Raw genomic sequence first — 13,143 nt, forward strand, 5'->3', positions numbered from 1 at the left:
TTTTTCTGACATAGCCTGGTCCTGCTTCCCTGAATAGGATCTTCCATTTCTAATGGAAGCTCTTTATAGGGATTTACCTGTAGTGTAGCCATTTCCAACTATCATGTCTTAATAAAACAGTAAAATTGGATTGATTTCCTATCTTCAGTTCACTGATCATAGCTATGACAAATACGTTTAACTTGTTCAGTTAAGTTTTACCCCAAGTAATGTGTGCTTGATGGGAATTATTTCACTGTCACTGAAATTCTAACCTCAGTTACAGTGACAAATTCCTTTGAAGTCACTGGGGTTGCAGCTGGTCATATCAGACCTAGTGCAACCCTTAAGGTTTACTGGAGCTAGCAAAGCCTCAGTAGCCCTGGGCAATGTGATGGCTCAGGGTCTTGGGTTTCTATCTGACTGTTTATAAAATGACAGTTGCCATGGTATCTGAGCACCTCTGGAAAAGCAGCTTGTTGCTGCAGGCCTACAAACAGTCTAGCTGAGCTCTAAAAGTACTATCATGCCAGGGCTGTTCAACAGCATGTAGGCACTGGCCTGAAAATAAAATGAGTTAATTTGAACTTGGCTTCTCTGTAAGCTGTGATTTTGAACTTCCTGAAACTGATAAAAACCAAGAAGCCTGGTTCCTTGTTTGCTGAGCTAGTCCTGTTGCAAAAAAAAAAAAAAAAGAAAGCAGAATGTTACCTGGATTGCCAGCTGTGTTTAAGAACGAAAATTACCATATCCACTCTCTTCTGGGTTGATTCATTGGCAGCAGTATACATTCAGGTGCATGTTATAAACACTATCACAGCACTGGATCCCTTTGGAGCTGTAGGCACAGCATAACCTATCAAAGAACCTCTGAACAGGCTCAGGCATGACCTGGAAAGCAAAGTGCTCAGACCTGTCAAGCCAGCTGCAGCCTAGGCATGGATACACACTTAGAGTACCTTATGAGGAAGACTCAGGTGCTTGAATGTAAAAACTGGACATACATGAGTGTACCACATAGGGGGCCTATGCACAGGGGGCTGAATGGCTGGAGAGCAGCTCGTCAGAAAATGTGCCACAGATCTGAGTAGACTATGAGCTGACCACGCACCAGAAGTGTGCCCTTGTGAAAAACATCCCAGTAGTATCCTGGGTTGCATTAGGAAGAACATTGCCAGTAGGTCAAGTGATGAGTGAGTTTCTCTCCGCTCAGCATTGATGATGCATGTGCAGATGCTGGGTTCAGATCTAGGCTACACTGAACATACTGGAGTGAGTCCAAGGACAGGCCACAAATGCAATGAAGGGAATAGAGCATCTTTAACAGAAACAGAGGCTTAGAGAGCTGGAACTGTTCTGCCTGGCAATGAGAAGGCTCAGAAGGATCTTGTAAACGTGCAGAAATATGCAATAGAAGAGAACAAAGAAACTTTAGGCTCTTCCTAGTAATATCCAGTGAAGGGAGAAGAGGCAGTGAACACAGATCAAAATAAGACATTCCATTTAACCATTAGGAAAAAAAATATTACAGCGAGGATGACCAGAGAGGATGGTTGACCAGAGAGGATGGTAATCTCTGTCCCTGGAGATACCCAAGCCAACTGGACATAGCCTTGAGCAACTTGTTGTACCTGACTCTGGTAGAAGTGCCCACCAGCTTCAGTGACCGTGATTCCGTTGTCCTCATGGATTGAATGCTTTCATTTAGTTTCTAGTTGCCTAAATTCTTTTATGTTAAGTGACTTAGCTATTCTGTCCTGACTGACAACCTGTAAAACAAGGGCAATACTTACTTATTTTCTAAAAATCACAGAGAAAGGTCAAAAATGCTAGTTAATATCATATTTATCCCAATCTGTGAGTGAAATTTTACAGTGGAACAAAATTATAATTATGGTTGAGTATTTGCAAAAGTTAAGATACCTGCTCAGCATATGAAACAAGGTGTAGCACATAGAGTTATACTATGTCCCATGATTAGAGAGACACTGTAAGTTGAATATACTTTCTGAAAAGGTTTGCAACAGAAACAGTTGAACACCACATGAAGAAAATTCTTACTTTACATCATTACAAGAAAAAGAACCTGCTGTATATCTGAGGACTGTGGAAAAAAAATCATCCCAGCAGTGATGAAGAACTAGGGAAGGAAAAATGGCTGAGTTTAATATAAATTTAGCTAGCACATTTCTACCCAAACTCACAAACATATTTTCCCTATTGAGAGTGGAAGTCAGTATATTTAACTTCATTTTCACCGGGTACAGGTTAATCTTTAGAGAAAGCTTAACAAGTCTCACATCTGTATCACTTCTCCTTTCAAAAATCTTAGACAACTTGTGTAACATCTCTGAGACAAACATCTACAAGAATTGTTTTTCTCTGTTGAGGAAGCATTTCAGCATGATGCATGCTCAATTTTCAGCACTTGCAAACTTGCCAACAGAGCTTGTTTATACATGCCCCTTCCTCCAGGCACCACCCAATCTGTCATAAACAATGGAAATAGGATGAAAGTCTGCCTGTTTTCACCTACTCAGTTTGCCAGTTCAATTTAAATCACTCTGCAGGAGCAAAACCTTAAATAATCAACAAAAATGGGAACATCTGAGTTCTGGTCAGCTTTGAATCTCCTCCAAGAGCTTCTAAAGAAACTGTGCTTTTAAGCTCAAGTATCTTTTGACTGAAGAAGGTGAAATAAGACATATGAATGATTTATCAGCATTTATGAACAGATCACTTATGGAAATACTATAGATAATGTAACTGCAGCTACAACAAGAAGAACATGGACCTGTTGAAGCAAGTCCAGAGAAGAGCCACAAAGTTGATGAGAGGGATGGAACACCAGTCCTATGAGGACGGGCTGAGAGAGCTGGAGTTGTTCAGCCTTGAGAAGAGAAGGGTCTGCAGAGACCCTATAGCAGCCTCCCAGTACCTAAGGGGAGCCTACAAGAAAGCTGGAGAGGGACTTCTTAAAAGAGCATGTAGTAATAGGACAAGAGGGGATAGCTTTAAACTGAAAGATATTAGATTTAGATTAGTTATTAAGAATAAATGCTTTACTATGAGGGTGGTAAGGCACTGAAACAAGTTGCCCAGAGATATTGTGGACGCCCCATCCCTGGGAGCATCCAAGGCCAGGCTTAATGGAGCTCTGAGCAACCTGGTTTAGTGAAAAGTGTCCCTGCCCATGGCAGCCAGTCTGGAACTGTGGAATCTTCAGGGTCCCTTCTAACATAAACCATTCTATGATTCCATTATTTTCTCTGGTGCTATGTCCTGTTACTATAGGCAAGAAAACTTTCCCTTTGAGAAAGATTGTAAGATTAGGCCCCATATTTCTGTGACTAATAGTCATTAAAAATGTTGACCTTGATTATAATTTTTAAGGAGCTGGCCTTAGTTGCTTATTTAGGCATTGTTTATTGTTGAGGACATGGTCACCCCTTCAACAGCTTCACAAAAAAAGAACGGGCCCTATTAGACTCAGTACAATATTTCTTCTTTTCTTTTTTTTTTCTAGATGGTTTTTTTATGCTCTGGCTTTCAGGGTTCTGCAGAATTAGGAATACATTTTATAATGCTACATCTCTGTCCTGTGCTTAAGCAAGCCTTGGCAGTGAAGCACTCATACTGGGGAACAAGCTGGCAGGACAAATTAGCAGAGCTTTAAACTAGATTTGGTGGAGAAAAGGGATATTCCACTGGGTATCGGTAAGGAATAAGGAAACAACAGCACCTTATGGAACAGCAGGGAAATAAATACCTGTAAATCATCCCAAAGGAATCAAAGAGGGCTCATCCCAAAAGATGAAGAAGTTGACGCCCAGCTGAAGTGCCTCCACACCAATTCTCATGCAGCATGGGTAACAAGCAAGAGGAGTTGGAAATTGTGGTGCAATTAGAAAACTATGACATAATCGTTGTCACAGAAACATGGTGGGATGACTCACATGAGTGGAGCCCTGTAACTGAGAGTTACAAGTTTTTCAGAAGACAGGCTGGGAAGGAGGGGTGGGGGTGTTGTGCTCATGTTAAGGAAGGGAGAGATTGTGAAGTGCTGTTTCTGAGTAACAGCCATGAAAAGGTCAGGATGCTGCAGGTGAAAACCAAGGACAGGACCAACAAAAGACACCTGGTTGTGGGCTGCCTGATCAGGGAGAGCCTGTTGATGAGACATTTTGCTTCAGATACGGGAAGCATTACAATCACAGGTTCTCATTGCAATGGAGAACTTCAACCACCTCGACATCTGCTGGGAAAGCAACACAGCTGGCTCCAAACCATCCAAGAGACTCCTGGAGTGTGTAGAGAACAAATTCCTGGTACAGGTATTAGACAAACTAATTAGAGGTGAGGCATTACTGGACCTGGTGCTCACCAATGCAGATAGGCTTATCAAAGGATTTAAGACAGAAGGCAGCCCAGGCTGTAACAATCACCCTGGTTGAGTTTGTGATCTCACAGAGCTTCAGCCTGGCAAGGACAAAAGTCAAGACTCTGAAATTTGCAAGAGCCAACTTCTAGCTGTTTAAGGAGTTAGTGAATGAGATACTCTGGGTAACTTTCCTTGAGGACAAGGGGGTTGATCAGAATTGGCAACTCTTTAAGGCAGCTTCTCTTAGAGCACAAGAGTTCTCTATCCTAGTGTGTAGGGAACTGAGCAAGGTAGGCTGGAAACCAGCATGGCTGGGTGAGGATCTGCTCTTCAAACTGAGGAGTAAGAAAGAAATGCACAGCTGGTGGAAGCAGGGACATATGACCTAGGGAGACCACAGGGATATGGTCCAAATGTGTAGGGATGGGGTCAGGAAGGCAAAGCTAAAGCTGAAACAGGGCTTTTGAAGAGACGTGAACAATAACATGAAGAAAAACAACATGAAGAAGGGATTCTGTAATACATAGGTCAGAAAAGGAAGGCCAAGGAGACTGTATCCCCTCAGTAAGTGAGAAGGGTGAACTGGTGGCAAATGGAAGATGGAGATACTCAATGAGTTCTTTGCCTCTGTCTTCTCTGGCAGTCAGACTTCCCAATTCCCTCAAGTCCCTGATCCTCTGAGTGGGTGTGGGGGGAGTGAAGTCCCTCGCATTATAAGCAAAGAACAGGTTCAGAATCACTTGGTAAAGCTGAATAGCCACAAGTCTATGGGATCTGGTGAGATACATCCCAGGGGCCTGAGGAAACTGGCTGATATTTTTGCCAAGCCACTCTTCATCATACTTGAAAAGTATGGCAGTCAGTCAGGCAAAGTGACTAGAAAAAGGGAAATGTCACTTGACGCCCAGGCTGAGACATATGGGCTTCTTCACCTTGGAGAAGAGAAGGCTCCAGAGAGACCTCAGTGCAGCCTTCCAGTACCTGAAGGTGGCCTATAAAAAGGAGGCAGAGGGACTTTTTATACTGGCAGATAGTAATAGGACAAGCAGCAATGATTTTAAACTGAAAGAGGGCATGTTTAGATTACATGTTAGGAAGAAATTCTTTACTGTAAGAGTGGTGAGACACTGGCACAGGCTGCCCAGAGAAATTGTGGACACCACTGAAAGTTTTCAAGGCCAGGTTGGACGGGGCTCTGAGCAACCTATCTACTGAATGGTATCCCTGCCCATGTCAGAGGGGTTGGAACCAGATGATCTTTAAGGTTCCTTTCAACTCAAACCCTTCTATGATTTTATGATCATTGTCAGCATCTTGGTACTGTTGTGAACCTGAAATTATAAACTAAATGCCTAGTCTAATGAGAAGGAAAAATGATGAAAGAAAAATCTCTGTTTGCCTCTTCTTAAGTACAGAGCTTAACAGACATTCTTAAAACGAGATGTAATGCCCAAGGAAATACATGTGTTGACATATTAATTTAAAAATATTGTACACTTTATATCCACAAACAAGGAAGCAGTTCCTGGATGCTTCAAGAAGGGCAAAATGAAAAACTGATTCCTGACTCAATATTTGTTCTACCACTATTTAATTAAAACATAACAATAGTAGTCTGGGCTCAGTAGCACATCATTTACCAACTGTACTACTTAGACACAAAAGTGCTCATTTTATTATACCCCATCAGTTGTTATGAATTTTTAGGGGATTTTTTGTTAATTTTCAAGTTTTGTGAATTTGTCAGAAAAGGTACTAACCCACAGTGGAGTATATACTGTAGTTGAAACTGTGGGAGTGGTAGTCTCAGTCTCATAAAATTACTTTATTGTCTTTTTTTTTCAGAGATTTCTGCTGAACATCTTATATTCAGATGGTGTTCAATGTCATTAATACTCATTCTTGTGCAAAATAGTGTTCTTTTCTGTAGTCATACTAGGTTACATTTCCAGTCATAAAGCTTAAAAGGACAATTGTACCTAGCTATAAAAACTTCTTTTTCCTATGCAATGCCAGGTGCATCAGAAAAACATGGTGGGTCAAAAATGACATGGTGGGTCAAAAACTATTGTTTTAGGCATGTTAAGTTCTCCCCTTAATTCAAAATTCTTAGGAAAATGTTACAGGAAAAATGAAATTAGAGAAAAACAGAATAGATCACATTCTGAATTTATTTGGAGATTGAGTTATACCTGGATGCTGAAATATATTTTTTCTAAAACATCTTCAAGTTTTGAGAAACACATAGCACAACACATAACCTCCTTTAATGGGAGTGTAAATCCAGTTTTTGAAGAAAATGGAATTACAGTTTCTGGACAAAATAAGAACCTGTTATGAGCAAGCCACTTCTACCAGCTGCAAAGCATTATAATTATTTACATTAAAGACCTACTTGCAAGTCATTGTGGGAAAGCAGCAGTAGCCTTATTTTATCAGTACACCACCTTCCACCACTTCACTGATACTCAGAATATGCTGGACAACCAAAACTCTAAAGCAGTTTGAAGGAATAACTTCTGCTTGCAACCAAACCTGTTATAAGGTGAAGAAACCAGAAATACAAAAGGATTCATAACTAAGCTATAAATATTTAATATATAAATCCAGTTCCTCAAGGGTTCAAAAAGCTATATGAGCACTTACTATATATCAGAGGCATCTTTTACTTTCAGCTTGCATTTAAAGCATGTCTTGCAATTTTTGTTACTTCAAACCATGGTGAAGATTAAAACAGACTGATTTTGGCACTTCTTTTAACCTCCAGCTATTTCCAGTATTTGCAGTACATTACCTAGGAATCTCCTAACTACAGGAAGTTACAGGAATGACTAAGGGACTGGACTGAAGAAATATCAGTGAGTCAAAGAATTTTAACATGCAGGAAAGAATAAATAATATAATTGATAATTTTAAGCTAATATTATTAATATCATAGCAAGAATGATATGACCAGTTCCTACCATGTTACATAAGTGCAGTTCCTAAGATTGTATAGCACCTAGGTAACTTAAAAGAATATTGTGCCTTGATTCAAGCTATAGAGAGACTGCTTGTTACATTAACCTGATTTATGAAAGAATGAGAAACAAGCAGCTTTTCCCTAACTTGATCAAGAAATCATGAGAACTTTCCGAAGCAATTTCGCATGCATTGTCCAACTGTGGTTTGTAAGCTAAAACAAAGAATGTTCTTGCTTAGAGAGGGGATCTTGTCTTTCCTGTCATTTCTGTGAGCTAGAAATATGAGTCTGAAGCACCAATTTCTTTACTCTTACTCACAGAGAAATTGTGAGACAATACTGTACAAACAGATGAATGAAAGGAGAACACTATGAACAACTAGATTATCCTTTTGGAGAACATCAGGCATTGCTGGCAGAAAAATATTTGTTGGAATGGTGTTAAATTCCACTTTTTATAGAGGTCAAATACAATTTTAGGCTCAGAGCAAAGCATTTTTTTAGCGCATTTCTCGTATATATATTTCACATTCATCAGATATCATTCTCCATTACAGAATTCAGAGAAACATTTCTGTTAGGGATTTCAGGATTCCTTTACTAAATATGACACAAGGAACTTACTAATGTATTCTGTAATGTGCAATAAATCAGTCTGCCATAGATTAGAGCAACCCCACCACTAGGACAGTGGTACCATGACCCCAGTTGTGATCATGGCAAAGGTGTCATCTCATTTCCTAAGAGTTCCTTATATATCCTCATTGTTCCCGGCTGCAATGTGTGCATCAGAAGAATCTTCTCAAACAAGAAGCATGTAAAAGGAATGTTAATAAGAGGTCAAAAAGTATTTCTCAAAGAACTTGTTTGAAACTAGACCATTTGAAAATTATGGTCCTATCTCATTAATATGCATCATCCTAAACACACTATGTATTAACAAATGTTGGTAATTTATGGGTGGAACAATAGATTCCGCTTTGAAAGATGATTATTTTTATTTGGAAGCGACTGAAGAGGAATCTGGTTTGGGCAAACCCAGTGCAGAATGGGGTTTGCCTCAAAGGTAGCAGCTGTAAGGACTGCAAGATAGGGGAGAGTGAACTGCTGAGAGGGAAGCAAGGAGGCATGCTGGATGTGATCACTCTGTGATGCATTCTCCCAGCAAAATGGAGAAGGCTATCTTTGCAAGGAGTAGACTTTTTGTTTAAGATATGATAAAGAAAAGCCAATCAAACTTGAAGAGAAGGAACCTTTATAATCACATCCTTGGTTTCACTCATATTATCACAGTGATCATAAAACAAAGAGCAGATCACTCTTCCAAAAGGATCACTGTGGGGAGCTCCTTCATCAGTGGACCAGTAGAGAAGCTGTCGTGGTAAGAAGTCTGCCTTTGTGGCATACTGGAGTTTATACCAGCAGCTCACGCAAATTTCTGTTCCTAATTATTGTACTTATGTGAGTTCTTAGACAAATGTTACCAGGAAGATACGGAGCGTAACTCAGCTCCAGCTGTTCTTAAGGAAGACAAAATTTATTTCTACCAAAGAATTGTAAGTACAGTAGTGAAAAACAAAGCACATTTACATATTATTTTTCAAAAATAACAGCATAAAATATTTTGTAAACTTCTTACAGCAAGACATCTCACATTCTAAAATTTCTTCAACTTTAAAACTGAGTTATAAAAATCTACAGATATTTCCTAATCTTACATAAATGTTTGCTGAATAACATGATTTGACTTCCATTACAGAGAATCGTACAATCCTAGTGACTGCCTTAATGACTTTTCTTAATAAGTACCTATCCCTACCTATCCCTATTCTTCCAATTTAGGAGGAGAGAATGACCTCATCCAGCAGCATTAAAAATGGATCTGTATGTCATACATTATATATTTAAATGAATTTTTAAAACCTCACCCAAATGAGTTAATTTGGTAACAAACGCACCTGCTTCATTTGGGCTCCAAGATGGAAATCTGTAAGCATGATGAGTGTTACATACTGCAGGCAACCCTATCAAAGTACAAAGACTGTCCTGTGTGACCAGCAGTTCTGCATGGGCTCATCTGAGGCTGTAACACTGCTTCCACTTGCAAATTTGGTTGATTGGTGTCATCTATGACAAAAGAATTCAAACTCCAACAGAAATATCTCTGAATAATTTCAAGTGTCTTATTAATGTAAGCTGTTAACCTCAGATGACAGGTCATCTTATGTCTATGTTTTAATATGCAGTATCTGTTTTAGTTATGTCTAAGATTGTCACTAATTGGAAGTAGAATTTTCTTTGGTGGTTGGTTGTTTTTTGGTTTTTTGTTCTTTGTTAGTTTTTTTGTTTGGTTGGTTTTGGGGGTTTCGTTTGTTTGTTTGCTTGGTGAGTGGTTATTTTTCAAACTTGACAAAGTTTGTCAGCTTCAAGCCAAAGACAATCTCGTATAAATTCACACTTACAAAAAAAAGTCCAGGAAGAAACTCTTGTAATTTCTAACATAACAGTCAGAAAGCCAACATAGCACATCTTATTGCTCAATCAGGCTTCCAAGTATCTGCAAACAGAAATATGAGACAACGCCTCCCTTCCTGCAGTTCAGTGGCACTTCTCAAACACAGCACTCCCAAAAATCACACCGCTATTCAAGTGGAGGAAGAATTCCAAAGCCTTATTTCTCTTCAGTGAAAGACAGCAACTGCAGTGTATGCTGCAATACTGAATCACATTAGCCCTAGTGGTATCTAGACACGTGAAACTAGCTATGTGCTCTGCAGGTTAATCTACCCAAAAAAACTTTCCAGGGCCAAATGTTCAAAAAATGAAAGAATTTAGAATCGAATCATTTTAAACAACTAATTAATTAAACACAACTTTTTAAGCTTGAAGAATACTTGGAAGCAGATGAGGGGTTCTTCATGCATACTTTTTGTTCCTTATTTTAGAAGATAGTTCAGAACAGACAGTCCAGTGAAATAACTAAAAAAAAAAAAAAAAAATCCTTGCAGCAAACTTAATGTTTATTTTCATCTATTTTGGCTCACCAATAGAGTTCCAATTCATGAAGATTTTCAAAAGAAAATATTTTCGGAAGACCATTTTCTGTGGATTTGTTGCAATTTTTTTACAGCATAGCTGAAGCTTGTTGGTATTCATCCAGCTTTAGAGTACCAGCAAATTTAGCAACCTTGGAAACACTACAAGAAAGAAGATCTTAAATATAAGGATGTTTGCTTCTATAGGATTTCACTTGAAACATAAGGAGACTTAAACCTTTTCCCCTTCATTAGATCTGTGCATATTGCTTTTCAAATGGATCTGCAGATGAGTGCACCACCACTAAAAATCCCTGCTGGAGCTGCTATGAAAGACAAGTGACCTGTTGGAAAGATTTTATTAATTTTATGGTCTTAGATAAGTAAGAGGCATTACAAGTGTTAAAGCAGAGTAGTCATTAAAATTACAGCTGAGACATGATTAATTATCCTCTCCCTGTCACCTGTGTTAGTCCGTTACCTTTCTCTCTGACCTGTTTCTGTTCTTATTTCCTCAGCGCTCTGTGGATAAAATTTGTATTGGTGACATCAGTGATGCTGAGATCAGAAATTGGCTCCTTGCCTCTATTTTTCCATGCCTTCCCTCTAGTTTGCCTTTCCCTGTGCTTGTCTTCAAAGATGCTTCACTGCAGTCCTCAGTGCTTTGCAGGTATCCTTGACTACAGCTCACATTCCCAGTCTCTGGCCAGCTGGAGCCAGTCTGGATATAATCCAGATCAAAAGCAGGTGGCTAATCAGCAAATCAGCAACTTCCTGGCACACAACAGAAGTGACTCAGTACTTCTTTATCCCCTATTTTCAGTCTTAAATTTGGCCAAAAAGTAGTTGTGGATGGTGGATTTTAAAGACAGTAGACTGCTAGTCATGTTGAGCTGTAGCAATTGGGGGGAAAACAACAACAACAAATCCCAAAACCAAAACCACGCCCTAATAATGGCTCTTCTGGAATTGAACAGAGTTGCAGACTTGCTCAGCTACATGGCAAACCAGCATAGCCTGATATTGCAGCTGATTTGTAATGTGCTTTTTAGAGATACCATGAAAATAACTTTGTAATGCAGAAATCTATGACTGAATGGATAGCATAACATCTATGGGATTAGAAAGAAAAACTGTGATGTATTTTAACAAACCTTTAAAGACACTAATTGCATAATAATGTAACTGTAGCATGAGATTTGTACTCCATTTATATATAACCCATCTGGAGCAGGTTCTAGGCACAAAGCAAGCTGCTATGAGCACAGTGATCGGAACATGTTTACAAAGCCCTGCTTGTATTTGAAATCAAAGTACATTCTCCTACAAACATTTGCATCCCATGAAGTTACTCAGCAAATTGTTAGAATGATAAGTCACTATTTATTTTCACTATCTATTCTTGGAAGGCTTGTTTTCTAAAGAATTTTTACTAAACAGAAACAAATTTAAAGCCACAAGTTTTTAAACCTAGCTGTCAAAATTCTTGTTGATGGTAGTTGTTTTACAGAATGGCTTCAAATTATCCCTTTTGCTCTCATCAAGTAATTATTGAACCGCAAGGAGAAATTTCCCATATCAACATAGATTCAACGTTTCTGCCAGTTAGACCATGGGATAAAGAGTTGACCTTTGTGTGCTGTCCATATCTGCTACTAGTTTCTTTCTTTCAGGGAAATTGCATGCTGTCTTTGTGCATTCACAGTGGGGATTATCTATCTTGCAAGAACTTAGGTGCTTGGCCAAATTACATTTGCAACACAAGAATATTATTCTCCACAGTATAATTGCAGACATAAGGAAACACTGCGGGAGAAAATTCACTACTGTGGCTTGCTGAGCTAGAAATTCTACCATCATGTGTCAACACAGCTCCATATGCCAGGAGTACATAATAAGAAGGCCAGTGTTACCCTGAACACAAGTATTGGTACAGTTTACTCAGTCTAGCATCCAATGCAATTTAATGCTGTTTTCTTTAATCCAAGGTATAAAAGTATTGAAAGCAGTATATCTCAGGAAAAGAAAAATATGGTAGCTATGTACAGTATAGTTCCATAATGCTTTGGCAGCAATTCACTTGCTGTTATCCAAGTTAAAAATAAAAGAATTTTCAAAAAAGAGAGACAAAGCCAGATCACGCACGTATACTTTCAGAAACAAAGAAGGGAAGGTTCCACCCATGCCATTTCAATTCCCATCTGCACTAACATCTTTGCCAGTTCTTGAAACCAGTGCTTCGATTTTCCTGAGGGTCTCTGTCAAAGCCTGGCCAATATAGCTGCAGACCTTCGTACCTAACTGATTTGTCGGTTGTACCACTGTTGCATCACACAATCCTTTTCTACTCACTAGTGCCTAATAATAGCCGCTGTTTCTTGAGTAAAATTACACAACAATGTAATCCACCTACATGTTGAATAATGCTTGCCTGGAAGAAAGCACTTTAGTAATGACTGAAACTTGAGATCTCTGAAGGTGGAATTCCTTATTTCTCAATTCAGCCTCTCACAATTGCAGCAGCATTAAGGTACTTGTTTCTTAAATTTAGTATAACACTGTTTTAACTGTAAGAGAAAATAATAGCGTACATGAGCCATGGCAGCATGGTAATAAACAAGTAACTTGTTCACAATCTCTACAAAGTCTGCTTTATCCCTGAGATCACCCTCTAACCAACTACAATCATAAATGCTTCCATTTGAAGTCACTTATATAGGATGTTCCAAAAACACCTATCAGATGAAACAATGCATAGAAATAAGTTTTGAAGTTATATACCAGCT

Source organism: Chiroxiphia lanceolata, chromosome Z (assembly GCF_009829145.1).
Source record: "Chiroxiphia lanceolata isolate bChiLan1 chromosome Z, bChiLan1.pri, whole genome shotgun sequence".
Classification (NCBI taxonomy): Eukaryota; Metazoa; Chordata; class Aves; order Passeriformes; family Pipridae; genus Chiroxiphia; species Chiroxiphia lanceolata.